The sequence below is a fragment of the Arachis hypogaea genome, chromosome 2, assembly GCF_003086295.3.
Source record: "Arachis hypogaea cultivar Tifrunner chromosome 2, arahy.Tifrunner.gnm2.J5K5, whole genome shotgun sequence".
In the NCBI taxonomy this organism is placed as follows: domain Eukaryota; kingdom Viridiplantae; phylum Streptophyta; class Magnoliopsida; order Fabales; family Fabaceae; genus Arachis; species Arachis hypogaea.
The window spans coordinates 71741674-71751737 of NC_092037.1; the positions used below are offsets into that span (position 1 = coordinate 71741674).

A 10064-nucleotide genomic window follows, 5' to 3' on the forward strand; every position below is an offset into this window, starting at 1 on the left:
CAGAAGCTCAAGAGCTAATTGAAATGGTTGCAAATAACTAATTCATGTACACTTCTGAAAGGAATCCTGTGAATAATGGGACTAATCAGAAGAAAGGAGTTCTTGAGATTGACACTCTGAATACCATATTGGCTCAGAACAAGATATTGACTCAACAAGTCAATATGATTTCTCAAAGTCTGTCTGGAATGCAAAATACACCAAGCAGTACTAAGGAAGCTTCATTTGAAGAAGAAGCTTATGATCCTGAGAACCCTTCAATGGAAGAGGTGAATTACATGGGAGAACCCTATGGAAACACCTATAATCCCTCATGGAGAAATCACCCAAATCTCTCATGGAAGGATCAACAGAGACCTCAACAAGGTTTCAACCACAATAATGGTGGAAGAAACAGGTTTGGCAATGGCAAGCCTTTTCCATCATCTTCTCAGCAACAGACAGAGAGTTCTAAGCAGAATACCTCTGACTTAGCAACCATGGTCTCTGATCTAATCAAAACCACTCAAAGTTTCATGACTGAAACAAGGTCCTCCATTAGAAATTTGGAGGCACAAGTGGGTCAGTTGAGCAAGAAAATTACTGAACTCCCTCCTAGTACTCTTCCAAGCAATACAGAAGAAAATCCAAAAGGAGAGTGCAAGGCCATCAACATGGCCGAATTTGGAGAGGAGGAAGAAGCAGTGAACGCCACTGAGGAAGACCTCCATGGACGTCCACTGGCATCCAATGAGTTCCCCAATGAGGAACCATGGGAATCTGAGGCTCAAAATGAGACCATAGAGATCCTATTGGACTTACTTCTGCCATTCATGAGCTCTGATGAGTATTCTTCCTCTGAAGAGGATGAGTATGTCACTGAAGAGCAAGTTGCTAAATACCTTAGAGCAATCATGAAGTTAAATGACAAGTTATTTGGAAATGAGACTTGGGAGGATGAACCCCCTTTGCTCACCAAAGAACTGGATGACTTGTCTAGGCAGAAACTGCCTCAAAAGAGACAGGATCCTGGGAAGTTTTCAATACCTTGTACCATAGGCACCATGACCTTCAAGAAGGCCTTGTGTGACCTAGGGTCAAGTGTAAATCTCATGCCTCTCTCTGTAATGGAGAAGCTAGGGATCTTTGAGGTGCAAGCTGCAAAAATCTCACTAGAGATGGCAGACAACTCAAGAAAACAAGCCTATGGACTTGTAAAGGATGTTCTGGTAAAAGTTGAAAACCATTACATCCCTGCTGACTTCATAGTCCTAAAGACTGGGAAATGCATGGATGAATCCATCATCCTTGGCAGACCCTTCCTAGCCACAGCAAAGGCTGTGATTGATGTTGATAGAGGAGAATTGATCATTCAAGTAAATGCAGAATCCTTTGTGTTCAAGGCTCAAGGATACCCCTCTGTCACAATGGAGAGGAAGCATGAAGAGCTTCTCTGAAAAAAGAGCCAAACAGAGCCCCCACAGTCAAACTCTAAGTTTGATGTTGGGAGGCCACAACCAACTTCTAAGTTTGGTGTTGAACCCCCACATTCAAACTCTAAGTTTGGTGTTGGGAGGTTCCAACATTGCTCTGAGCATCTGTGAGGCTCCATGAGAGCCCACTGTCAAGCTAATGACATTAAAGAAGTGCTTGTTGGGAGGCAACCCAATCTTATTATATTTATCTATTCTCTTTTGTTATTTTATATTTTCTGTAGGTTGATGATCATGAGAAGTCACAAAATCAATTGAAAAAGCAAAAACAGAATGAAAAACAGAAAGAAAAACAGCACACCCTGGAGGAAGGCTAGCAGATGGGCGTTTAACGCCCAGTCTGGCACCATTCTGGGCGTTTAACGCCAGAAAGGGGCACCAGACTGGCGTTAAACGCCAGGAAAGGGCAAGAAGTTGGCGTTAAACGCCAGAAATGGGCATCAGCCCGGCGTTTAACGCCAGAATTGGCACAAAGGGCATTTTTGCTCGCCACTTGGTGCAGGGATGAATTTTCCTTGATACCTCAGGATCTGTGGACCCCACAGGATCCCCACCTACCCCACCATTCTCTCTCTTCTTCACCCATTCACCAATCACCTCAACACCTCTTCCCCAAAAACCCTTCACCTATCAAATCCCATCTTTCTCTTCACCACTCACATCCATCCTTCATAAAACCCCACCTACCTCACCAGTCAAATTCAAACCACTTTCCCTCCCAAATTCACCCTCCCATAACCGAACCATAACCCTCCCCCCACCCCTATATAAACCCATCTTCACTCCTTCATTTTCACACCCCCTAAACACTACTTCTCCCCCTTTGGCCGAACCACAAGGCCATCTCCATCTCCTCTATTTCTTCTTCTTCTACTCTCTTCTTTCTTCTTTTGCTCGAGGACGAGCAAACCTTTTAAGTTTGGTGTGGTTAAAGCATTGCTTTTTGTTTTTCCATAACCATTTATGGCATCCAAGGCCGGAGAAACCTCTAGAAAGAGGAAAGGGAAGGCAAAAGCTTCCACCTCCGAGTCATGGGAGATGGAGAGATTCATCTCAAGGGTGCATCAAGACCACTTCTATGAAGTTGTGGCCTTGAAGAAGGTGATCCCCGAGGTCCCTTTTAAACTCAAAAAGAGTGAATATCCGGAGATCCGACATGAGATCTGAAGAAGAGGTTGGGAAGTTCTTACCAACCCCATTCAACAAGTCGGAATCTTAATGGTTCAAGAGTTCTATGCCAATGCATGGATCACCAAGAACCATGATCAAAGTGTGAACCCGGACCCAAAGAATTGGCTTACAATGGTTCGGGGGAACTACTTGGATTTTAGTCCGGAAAATGTAAGGTTGGCATTCAACTTGCCCATGATGCAAGGAGATGAACATCCTTACACTAGAAGGGTCAACTTTGATCAAAGGTTGGACCAAGTCCTCATAGACATCTGTGAAGAGGGCGCCCAATGGAAGAGAGATTCAAGAGGAAAGCCGGTTCAACTGAGAAGGCATGACCTCAAACCCGTGGCTAGAGGATGGTTGGAGTTTATCCAACGCTCAATCATTCCCACTAGCAATCGGTCCGAAGTTACTATAGACCGAGCTATCATGATTCATAGCATCATGATTGGAGAAGAAGTAGAAGTTCATGAGGTTATATCCCAAGAACTTTATAAGGTGGCGGACAAGTCCTCTACCTTGGCAAGGTTAGCCTTTCCTCATCTCATTTGTCACCTCTGCTATTCAGTTGGAGTTGACATAGAGGGAGACATCCCCATTGATGAGGACAAGCCCATCACTAAGAAGATGATGGCACCAAAGCTGGCGTTTAACTCCAAGAAGAGTCTCTACACGAAAATGCTTCAATGCTCAGCCCAAGCACACACCAAGTGGGCCCGGAAGTGGATTTTTATGTCATTTACTCATCATTTGTAAACCCTAGGCTACTAGTTCTCTATATATAGGACCTTTTGCTATTGTATTCTCATCTTGGTAGCTATCTTTGTTCTTATGCTATCTTAGATCATTGGGAGGCTGGCCATTCGGCCATGCCTAGACCTTGTTCTTATGTATTTTCAACGGTGGAGTTTCTACACACCATAGATTAAGGTGTGGAGCTCTGCTGTTCCTCGAGCATTAATGCAATTACTATTGTTCTTCTATTCAATTCCGCTTGTTCTTGTTCTAAGATAACACTTGTTCTTCAACTTGATGAATGTGATGATCCGTGACACTCATCATCATTCTCACCTATGAACGCGTGCCTGACAACCACCTCCGTTCTACCTTAGATTGGGTGGATATCTCTTGGATTCTTTAACCGGAATCTTCGTGGTATAAGCTAGAATTGATGGCGGCATTCAAGAGAATCCGGAAGGTCTAAACCTTGTCTGTGGTATTCTGAGTAGGATTCAATGATTGAATGACTGTGACGAGCTTCAAACTCCTGAGGGCTGGGTGTTAGTGACAGACGCAAAAGAATCACTGGATTCTATTCCGACCTGATTGAGAACCGACAGATGAATAGCCGTGCCGTGACAGGGTGCGTTGAACATTTCCACTGAGAGGATGGGAGGTAGCCACTGACAACGGTGAAACCCTTGCATACAGCTTGCCATGGAAAGGAGTAAGAAGGATTGGATGAAGACAGTAGGAAAGCAGAGAGACGGAAGGAACACAGCACCTTCATACGCTTATCTGAAATTCCCACCAATGAATTGCATAAGTATCTCTATCTTTATCTTTATGTTTCATTCGTATATCACCCATAACCAATTGAGTTTGCCTGACTAAGATTTACAAGGTGACCATAGCTTGCTTCATACCAACAATCTCTGTGGGATCGACCCTTACTCGCGTAAGGTTTATTACTTGGACGACCCAGTACACTTGCTGGTTAGTTGTGCGAAGTTGTAGTGATCACAATTTCGTCCACCAGCTACTCACAATCTAAGGCAGATCATTGTCTTTTCACAAGACATTTGAAGACAGGTTTCACTTGCATATTGGTTTATGTGGACGACTTGGTTCTAGTTTGAGATGACTTAGATGAAATCAAGCATGTAAAACAGTTGCTGGATGACAGATTCAAAATCAAGGACCTTGGTAACCTCAAATTTTTTTGGGGATGAAAATTGCAAGAAGCAACCAAGGCTTTGCCCTCTATCAACAAAAATACACCCTGAAATTGTTAGCAGAATTAGGTTTGAGTGATGCCAAACCGACTTCCACCCCAATTGACTATTATACTAAATTAGCAAAATTCATTGGCAATGCATTAAAGGATCTGACTTAGTACCAGAAGACTAATAGGAAGACTCATTTACCTTACTAATACTCATCCAGACATTACCTTTGTCGTAAGTAAACTCAGTCAATTTCTTGATTGTGCCACTGATGTACACTTTAAGGTAGCTCTTCACGTGTTGAGGTATTTGAAAATGGCCCCTGGTCATGCTGTTCTCTTTTCAGCATCATCAGATTTCTCCCTCACAGCTTTTGCTGATGCTGATTAGGGAACTTAACCCGACATATGCCGCTCGATTTCGGGATATTGTTTCTTCCTCGGACAGTCCCTTATCTCGTGGAAAAGTAAGACAAAAACCACGGTGGCAAGGTCCTCTGCAGAAGATGAATACCGAGCACTAGCTCTAGCAACATGTGAGGCTTTATGGCTTTCTTATCTGCTTCGTGACTTTGGCTTTCCACTTGATAAAGCTATTTGCATGTTCTATGACAACCAGTCTGCGTTGCACATTGTAACAAATTTAGTTTTTCACGAAAGAACAAAACAACAGATTGACATTAATTGTCATGTGGTTCGTGATCAAGCACAAAGTGACATGCTCAAGCTCCTGCCAATCTCCTTCGTCAACCAGATCTCTAATGTCTTCACCAAAGCACTTGCTCCTGGTCCCTTCTCTACCTTTCACTCCAAGTTGGGAATGCTCAATTTCCACTTCTCACCTTGAGGGAGGTGTAGCAAATCATAGCATAAGGCAGTATATTAATAATAATGCAGCAGATAATAAAAGTAATGGCTCAACAACTTAACCCAATTTAGATTAGCTAGTTAGATTAATTATACAACTAGCACAAGTTAGTTAAAAGTGTAACTTAATCACAGTTAGGAAGTAAGATTAGTTAACTGCATAATAGATGTTATTCATTGATGTATATAAACTAACACCATCAAATGAGAAAGGTGTGATTTATTCTTGTTTCGTTTCTCATTTCTGAACTTTAATTTTTCTAAATTTTCTTCTCTCATTCACGTTCATCTCACAAACTCTGCACTAAGAATTAGAGTTTTTACAACTTGTGCTTGGTTTCATTCTCTGTCACAAAAGATTCAGGTGGAGGTCATGATAATTGATGTTGATGAAGAGGCGGAATAGCGACCGGAGAAGATGAAAGAAAAATGAAAGAAAATTATAAATGATAAAGGGAATTATAATAAAGATAATTAGGAAAAATTTTATTTTGACCAACTTTGACCACCAAAAATAAAAAAAAAAAAAAAAATTAACACTTAATTTAACCATAAAAAAATAAATTAAATTAAATTAAACATTAAAAATATTAAGAATAAAAAGTGTACTTTACCGGTTTATCCTTAAATTTTTGTTTGATTATGGTTTGCGCACCTTTTTCAACTTTTTTTTTAGAGGAGTACTAGGAGCTAATAGATTTTGTGATTTATAGTTATCAATTAGCCATCGTTTTTAATGATGTGAGATTTTATCTAATAATCGAGAATTACTCATTTTTAAAGTGCTGCCCAAATTTTAATAAAAGTGATGATTCTCAAGTTCTCTTTTTTTTTTCAATAATGCTAGGGAACCAAGATGGTTTCAGCAAAAAAAACCAGCCAAATGTCTATGGGTGAATCCAAAACCTCTATGTGGATATTGTTTATACTAGGTATTATGATGTTTCTTTTTTTTGTAAATTGGATGCTTCTGAATTTGTTTTCTCATTTATCATGTTGTAGGTATTTGGAGAGAGAAAGAAAGTGAAGAAACGGAAGCTAATTGAATCGATTTTTATGATTCACGTTACAATGATACTGAACATACCTCTTCCTAATTTGAATGTGGTGAAATATTTAATAATCAATATTTTAAATCATAAATAAATAAAACTAATTATTATATTTATAATTAATTAAGTTGTTTCATTTTTGGCTAATTTGGTAGTGGTTACATATATTTTTCCTTTTTTTTTTAATTATGGTTTGCGCACCTGTTTCCTACCTCTCAACTGTCTTCGTTTCTGCCTCCTCCTTCAGGTTCGCATCCCTCATCTTATTCTAAGTTTCTTGCTTACACTTTACTCTTGTGTTAAACTGAAGATTTCTTGAGTTTTTATTTTTTCTTTTGCGATGTGTTCGTTGTTTCTAAGTTTCTTACCGGTTATTTATGTTGTGATAATGCTTCTGGATATAATAATGCCCATTACTTGTTTGTTAAAATGATTCAACGGAACCATTCACAGAAGAAAACTCTTTCTTTTCTCAACTGCCCACGTAGCTGTTATGTCAATTTGTAATGTTTTGGTGCTTGTTAGGTATAGCATTTCACGGACGCTATATAATTTCCCACTATAGTGTTTATCATTCTTCGGCTGCTTCTCGAAGTAGAGCATATGCTTCGTCTCTGGTTCAATGTCATGGGGATTAGCATTGCAACATTCATCTTTTGTTTCGTTATGTAATCATTTTCGCGCTTCTCTTTCTGTTGTTCAGCATTGGCTCTTTTGATAAGCTCCTACTTCACTTCTTAGACCACAGCTTGTTCTTTCAAACAAATTTTCAATTTCCTTTTGTTAAAAAAAATTCTATCATCTCTAACCAACTTAAGTTGGTCAAGTGGTTAGCTCACTTGTCTGTTTAATTAAGTGTGGGGTTTCGAATCCTGCCTTATACATGCAGCAATCCATTGGCCAATGGCAAATGCTTAAGACCCTTAAATGAGTTCCGATCTGTGATGGATTAGTCTTTGGCCTGCCAAGTTGGAAAATACCGTAAAAAATCAAAAAGAAAAATTCTATCATCTCAGTCTTTATTTTTTAAAGGTGTTGATAGAAACCTCTCTAAGTGCAAGAGTTTTAGTTCAGTCTGTGCTTCTCCCAACAACCAGTGGTAATACAAAACTCTCCAATTTAACTCTTCCTTTTTGTCTCCCTATTTATATGAACTAATTTATAAATACATAAGAACTTTTTAGAAAGGCTGTTTAATTTCTATGACTCTGTTGTGTTTTTGTATTATGATGCTGGGTTAAGTGATATGATAATGATATTATGTTTAGAAATTATAGTTCTAAATTACTTCTTTGATTTATTCATAGATCCTTTGTACATGTCTTTCAACTGGTACATGACAACTATTTAAAGATATTTAGTAATTTTTGAGTGGATAGGATTAGGTGTTTTCATGCATGGGCCATTGTAAAAACAAATAGTATGCAGTTAGGTTCTCATCCTAAGTTCCTAACTTCTTGGCTGCTGCAATTTTTCGTGATTTAAGTTTATCAAACTATGTATAGTGCATTTGATTCTTATCAATTCTTACTGTTTCTTCATTTTCAATAATCATTTGGGCTTGAATTACAGAGGAGAAGTAACATTCATGGATTCTTAGGGCCAGACAACTCCTTTGCGGCGACTTCAGAATGTTGAAAAGGTTATATATAAAATTGAAAGCATTTAGCTATAACATCATGTGGATGACAGAATAGCAGTGTTTGTTTTTACCGAGACTTCCTTCTTGTCAAGGTTTTGGAGGTTGCAGGAGCCAGGAGGAGTCATGGATGAACTTGCAAAGCCCTATAAGTCCTAGGAAAGATGTGGTCCAAAACCGCTGTCTTGAATTCATGCAATTAATCAAGGTTCGTACCTCTAATATCTATGCATGTACCAATGGCAACAAAGTCTTTTATCAAAAGAAAAAATTGGCTGTATGAAAAATACACTAGCAAAACTATAATTCTAATTTTCTCATTTCAAATGAAGAGGTACACCAACTGTTGTATAAGCATAACACTGCTTCTGGCACTTATGACATGTATTTGGATTCAATATTTGTCAGCTTATGAAAATTCAACTGCCTCTGGTCTTTGCATTCTACAAATTCCTTATTCAAATTGATAGAGTGAGAAACATAAAAGGAATAATGAGATTTGCTACAAGAAAGGGGGATTTATCATGCAGCAGTCTGAAATGATGTATATTTAGAAGCCTCTGTCGAGTTGAGCAGAAAGAGTCGGTGAGAAGCTCTGTTTCAATGGTCAAAGACTTTCCGGATTTAGGAAGAAAAATGCAAGAACAAAGGTGAGTTTATTTATACCTTTTTCTTTACGTATGTTAGAGAATATTAAGAATATCTTACAAATCCTTATCACCTTTGTAATTTAATTAACTAGGTTCACATTACTACTCAGTAGATTTGAGCTCATATTAGTCGTACTAGTATGAATAAGGTTACAGCTAGTTTGTTGCACCCATTATCTCTCAATAGATAGTAAGTAAAATACACATTATTTGTTAAGAACAAATGTTGAGACTTCTTAAGAACCAATGTTATATATTGACAATACAGTTTATTAGGAAAATTGAAGAATAAACTACATGATAATCAAGTTGGACGTGAATCTCCGGAAACATCTGTTGCCAACTAGGTGTGTCTATGCTATTATACTTTTAGACTTGCCATTTTTTTTTTCGGTCGAAATGTCACATGAAACAGCCAATTACAATCTTGACCATGCTGCATGCACTTATTATGGTACTTGACATGATTAGATTCTAATACCTTGTACTCTACAAATTTGTCGACGTTGTAGTCTGAAAAAATGACTCGAATATTTCTTTCCTATAATATTAAGGGTTCTATCTACTACTTGGCATCAACCAAGTTTTGAATTCGGGAACACTCATTCCAAGGGATAGAAGGTAACCACTAGACCAAAGTTTTGCGTGCAACGACTCGAACATTGAACTGCCAATAAATTGCGTCGATCTTTTATAAGTCTTACCATTTGTTCTTAAAATGCATGGTTTAGTTAGGATTTATGTTTTTATTAAAACAATATAGACATGCACTAGTGCGATTTAATCTCATCTTTTTATGATTAAAAGGTTGACATGTAGGCTATTATGGGTGGCTAGAGACAACCTAAGAATATCTCCGGAAACCACTTTAACAAGTTATGTGGTACCACCCTTTGGAAGAAAGGATAGATGATATACGTAAAAAGAAAGTGATGGAGGAAAAGCGTTTTATTCGAATCTAAAGAAAATCAATCAAACCCAATACACATAAATCTTTGGCCAAGCGTAGGATTTTCTTTGGATCCAATAAACCAGCCATTGAACCACGAAAATTCACTTAAAATGAAACTGAGAGTTGGTGAACGAGAGTGTCCATAAAATTAATTTTAATTAAAAGTGAGTTAGTGTTAATATTTATGTTTGACAATTTTTATACAAAATAGATTATAGTAAACTAAATATTATTTGGATTGTGTAATTTTTTATTATTTATGATTCTAATATTGTTTCTTTTAAAAAAACTTTTTTTATTTAATTTAGTTTGTC

The 10064-nt window shown here is 38.1% G+C and overlaps 1 long non-coding RNA gene across 3 annotated transcripts; it reads left to right on the forward strand.

Moving 5' to 3' along the window:
* Positions 1–6654: 6654 nt before the first annotated feature.
* On the forward strand, positions 6655–9399 carry LOC112747782 (uncharacterized). Of its 3 annotated transcripts, none has more exons than XR_003174967.3 (5): positions 6695–6756; positions 8082–8151; positions 8244–8356; positions 8557–8798; positions 9067–9399. It is a non-coding gene; the product is annotated as an uncharacterized lncRNA (long non-coding RNA). The 3 variants fall into 3 exon arrangements; XR_003174968.3 differs by having other exon boundaries at positions 9075–9399; XR_011873249.1 differs by having other exon boundaries at positions 6655–6756; positions 8557–9079.
* Positions 9400–10064: the final 665 nt, after the last annotated feature.